Here is a 5783-nt window from a genome sequence, read left to right on the forward strand (position 1 = left end):
TGATGAGGATGATGATTCCTTTATTAATCACAAAGGTTTACATTAAGAAAAACATTATGGACAGTACAAGACAAAAGCAAAGACTGTTTGTGTGTGTGCGTGTGTGAGTGGGTGTTGTGAGGGTTTTGCGTGTAAACAAAACGAAAAAAATTAAAAGATCAACAATGAGTGATCCTCAATCGGGAGAAGACATTCGAAGGTTCCTCATGGAAAAAACCCTTAAAAAAACCCATAGGTACCCTGACTTTTGGGGTAGGTGCCTTTTTTTCTTTCTTTTTTTCCTAATTACAGGCGTATACTCAGGGCAGGCCTTTTTACCCGTTCCATTCTCGCCACTTTCATTCACCTTTCGGCAAATTGGCTAGAAGACAACACTCCCCTCTCTACCCTTATTTTCCTTTTCAAGTGAAACTTGAAGAAGTTCATCAGGGATTGGCCAAAGAGAAAAGTGTTTGTCTTCAGCCTCTTCAATCTCGTCCACCATACAACCTCTTTCGCCATGGTCACCAGGCATATAAACACAAGCTTCCCTTCTAGGTTCAAGGAAGGTGGCGGGGCGATCTTCACGGTGGATTCAGTTGACAGCCGTAGGTGTTCGTCATAAACCCACAAGTCAGCAATGCTCGAGCACTGGACGAGTGCATGCAGGACCGCCTCGTCGTCCTGCGCCCATCTCGGACATGCTCTAACGTAACAAAAAAAAAAAAAGCAATTGAAAAAATCAACGCCCACTTAAAAGAATTCCAACAAAACAGCAAAAACCAAAACACAAACAATAGACAACTTGACATGAGACGTAACGCCGAATATCTATCTATCTATCTATCTATCTATCTATCTATCTATCTATCTATCTATCTATCTATCTATCTATCTATCTATCTATCTATCTATCTGCATATCTTCTACATACATACACACACACATATATACACAACTATACTACTATATACATATACATATAGAAATATATATATATAATATATATATATATATATTATATATATATATATATATATATATATGCGTTTGCATAATATATAGACATATGCTGTTATGTGAAGTTATTATATAAAAACAATTTATCATTAAATAGAACCTTCTATCATTAAATAGAAGGATCACTCGGATTATATGTTTGTTAATTTTTACAAAGAGTAGGTTGTCATTGACTTGTACGTATGTATGTATGTATGTATGTATGTATGTATGTATGTATGTATGTATGTATGTATGTTGGTATGTATATAAATAGTGCATATCAGTAACAGACATAAACAAAGGCATATATCTTTATACGCGTATGTTACATATATATAGTATGTTTAAATTATAACTAATTATAACCAAACTCTAATTTGTAAACTCACGCAAGCAATGACATGCGAAAGCATACAATTGTAGATTTATATATCAAAACATGGACCACCTGCTGCGGTAGCGGAGTGGAATTAGAGACGTGACGTGATAAAATAACAGGAGTGTAGAGTGTGATAGAGTGAGGGAGACAACAGTAATGACAGAGTAAAATGGAGAGAGAGAGATTGGGAATGTGAGAGAGCGAAAGAGAAATTCATGTATATTATAAGTTGTGTGTGAAAAGAATTCTACAGAAAATGAAAAGAAGTGGAGGTAAATATTAATTTAAAGAACTCCATATACAGGAATCTTGTTCAGTTATGTGACTCATCTATAGATGCAATGTTGTTAGAACTGACAGCAACAAAGCTTTAGATCCAATAGACAAATCGTCAATCTACGGGTTTACTGTGTCGCCAAACTCTTCTATTGAGAGCTTACTTTTGGACTGTACCAGCTTAGTTTGTGCCGACAGATCCACTACGAGCCTCATTTAAATCTGCTGTCTGAACCGTTGTAGTTTGTGCCGGCAGCTCGCTCGTATTAAGATGACGTTCTATATATCATATTTAATGTAAATACATCGCGAAAAAGTAAATTTTATTGCGGTATTTGTCCAGAAGTGGAGGCGCGTGGCTTAGTGGTTAGGGTGTCAGCACCATGATCGTAAGGTTGCAGTTTCGATTCCTGGACCGGGCGACGCGTTGTGTTCTTGAGCAAAACACTTCATTTCACGTTGCTCTAGTCCACTCAGCTGGCAAAAATGAGTAACGCTGCAATGGACTGGCGTCCCGTCCAACTGGGGAAGACATACGCCATAGAAACCGGGAAACCTGGCCCATGAGCCTGGCTAGGCTTTAAAAGGGCACATTTATTATTTGTCCAGAAATAGCAACTCTTTTAATCTAATAAATATCTCCTAAAACTGCTCCTGCATATAACGGACTTTTATTAAGCCGGACAGCTACTTACAACACCAGTGATTGTTCATTCAGTTTTCTTATGCTCGTTGCGAAAAATTTTCCATCTTAGTCTGATACGGGCTGCGAGTACGTTTTACTGATAACGCTCAGCTAGGCATAAATGTGAATCTAGCATTCTCACCAGCTGCTGGACTATTTTCATCTGCTTCCGATATATGTGTGTATGTGTGTGTGTGTGTGTATTTGTGTGTGTGTATGTGTGTCTCTGTGTATTGTGTTTTTAAGCAAAGCACGTCCATATGATATACATTAAGTACACAGATGACTTCCTCTTTTTTGTTCTTCAGACAAAGAACTGAGTCCGAAACGTTAAAGAAACTTTCTCGTTCTGTTCGAGCGTTATATTAATAACTCCTTTGTTAAAACTTGCCCCTCTTGATGTGTTCTTTTTTGTTTTTGCCCTCTCTCTCTCTGCCGTCTCTCTCTTTCTCTCTCTCACATACACATATACATGTAAGTATAAACATACATAAATGCACACACAGATACGTGTGTTATGTTTATTATAGTCTAAGTGTGTATGAATTAGATACAATAAAAATAATGTTTAAAATACATTGATACGTTCAAAATTACATGTTAGATTTAACGTTGAGAGTTCTCAAACGTTTAAAAACATCTCTTTAGGGGCTATGTCCTGTGCTTCAAGTGCTGTAGGTCGTTAAGGCATCAACTTGAACGAAACCAATTAAACGATAGAAACAGCGAGATGGGAGAAGGGGTTAGCTTGGTAATAGAAATAATCAAATTTAGAAAATTGATGTAAATAATTGAATTTTTTTTTAGAAAAAATTATTGAAACCGATAATGAAATATTTGAAAATGAAAATATGCAGTAGTTGGGATTTTAATGAGTTGTTATATGTTTATTAAAGAGATATTAAGGAAGATTATATTAGTCCAAACAAGGTACAGCACACACAAACACATAGCGTACTTTCATGCGCACACTCACGAACAAAAACACTTACACACACACACGTACATACAGACATGCACACCATTCATGCACACATACATACAAATATCATGGATATATATTATATATCTGCGTATCTACGCAAGAATGCACGCATGCACTCATACGTATGCATGTACGTACGTATGCATGCATGTATGTATGTATGTATGTATGTATGTATGTATGTATGTATTTATGTATGGATGGATGTATTATGGATGTATGTATCTATCTTACACATGCATATGTATGTATATATTTATGTACACATATACGTACATATATACACGTATATATATATATATATATATATATATATATATATATATATATATATATATATATATATATATATATATATATATATATATATATACATGCATACATGTATATATGTAATATATGTATACACATATGAGTGTGAATTATCATCATCATTATTTAACGCCCGTTTTCCATTGTCAGATGAGTATTCATACACAAACACACACACATATGTGCATATATATATAATATATATATGTCTGTGTGTATATATATATATATATATCTGTGTATTATATAGGTATATATATATATATATATATATATATATATATATATAGATATATATGCATATATATATATTATATATATATATATATATATATATATATATATATATATATTATCTATATATATATATATATATATATAGAGCACTCCGTTGGTTTCGACGACGCGGCCCCAGCTGATACGATCAACGGAATAGCTTGTGCTCGTGATATTAACGTACAAGTGCCTGAGCAATCCACAGACACGTGTGATCCTTAATGTAGTTCTCAAGGAGATTCAGCATGACACAGAGTGTGACAAAGCTGGCTCTTTGAAATAAAGGTACTACTCAGTTTTGCCAGCTAAGTAGACTGGAGCAACGTGAAATAAAGCATCTTGCTCAAGGATACAACGCGTCGCTGGGAATTAAACTCACGACCTTACGATCGTGGGCTGAATGTCGTAACCACGCGGCTTCACTATATATATATATCTGTGTGTGTGTGTATGTGTGTGTGTTTATGTGTGTGTATGTATATATGCGTGAATATATATATATACATATATATACATATATACATATGTATATATGTATATATATATATATATATATATATATAAATACATATACATGCATATATATATAAATACATATCCATATTTATATAAATACATATATAAATACATATATGTACATATAAATGTACTGTGTATATGCATCTATCTATATGCATCCACACACACTTACACGACACACAACAACACACACACACACACACACACACACACCACACACACCACACACACACACACCCACATATATATATATATATATATATATATTATATATATCTATATACATATAGAAAATCCACACACATAACTTACATATTCAAACATCCATTACATGCCTGAATAAGTGGCAGAATACAAGGTGAAGGGGTGGGGTGGGGCTGTTGAGGAGTTTTGGTGGTGGCGGCGGCGGTGGGAGGGGGAGACAAGTGATGAATGGGGTAGAAGACAATAGAGGAAGGGAGGGAGAGAAGGCGGAGGAGAAATGGGAGGGGGGAGGTTCTATGACGTGGTGGTGGTGGTGGTGGTAAGAGGGAAAGAAGCTGAGAGGGGGAGGGGAAATAAATTAAAGAGTTTGTATTTGTGGCGATGCAGAGATAAATTATGTGTAATACGTGTGTGTGTGAGAGAATAAGTGTGTATATATGCATATATGCGTTTGTGTTTCATCTGTATAAGTGTATGCAAGTGTGAATGATTATATCTATCCATCTATCTATCTATCTATCTATCTATCTATCTATCTATCTATCTATCTATCTATCTATCTATCTATCTATCTATCTATCTGTACTTGTATGTAATATCTTTATGCATATGTGTCAGTATGTTATACATGTGTGTATGTATGTATGTATGTATGTATGTATGTATGTATGTATGTGTGTGTATGTATGTATGTATGTATGTATGTATGTATGTATGTATGTATGTATGTATGTATGTATGTATGTATGTACATGTATTAATCCATGCCGTTATGTATTAGAATGTTTATATATAGCTTTCTTGTTTCTCACTCTGTGTCTATCTATCTGTCTGTCTGTCTGTCTCTCTCTCTCTCTCTCTCTCTCTCTACAGACATATATATATGGTACATGTTTCTATGTGCGTATGCATGCATGCATGTGTTTATGTGTGCATATATGTGTGTATGTATATAGTATGTAAGTATGCATGCATGTTTGTGTGTGTAAGTATATATACATGTAGGTATTAATGTATGAGTGTATGTGTGTGTGAATGAGTATGTATATAGGTATATATGTCGATCACTTAACACATTCCGACATGGTCAGACAATTTGAAGCGCATATCGATATACATACATACGCACGACACATACATACAGTGCATACATGCATATAATCCTT

The sequence above is a fragment of the Octopus sinensis genome, linkage group LG2 (assembly GCF_006345805.1).
Source record: "Octopus sinensis linkage group LG2, ASM634580v1, whole genome shotgun sequence".
Lineage (NCBI taxonomy): Eukaryota > Metazoa > Mollusca > Cephalopoda > Octopoda > Octopodidae > Octopus > Octopus sinensis.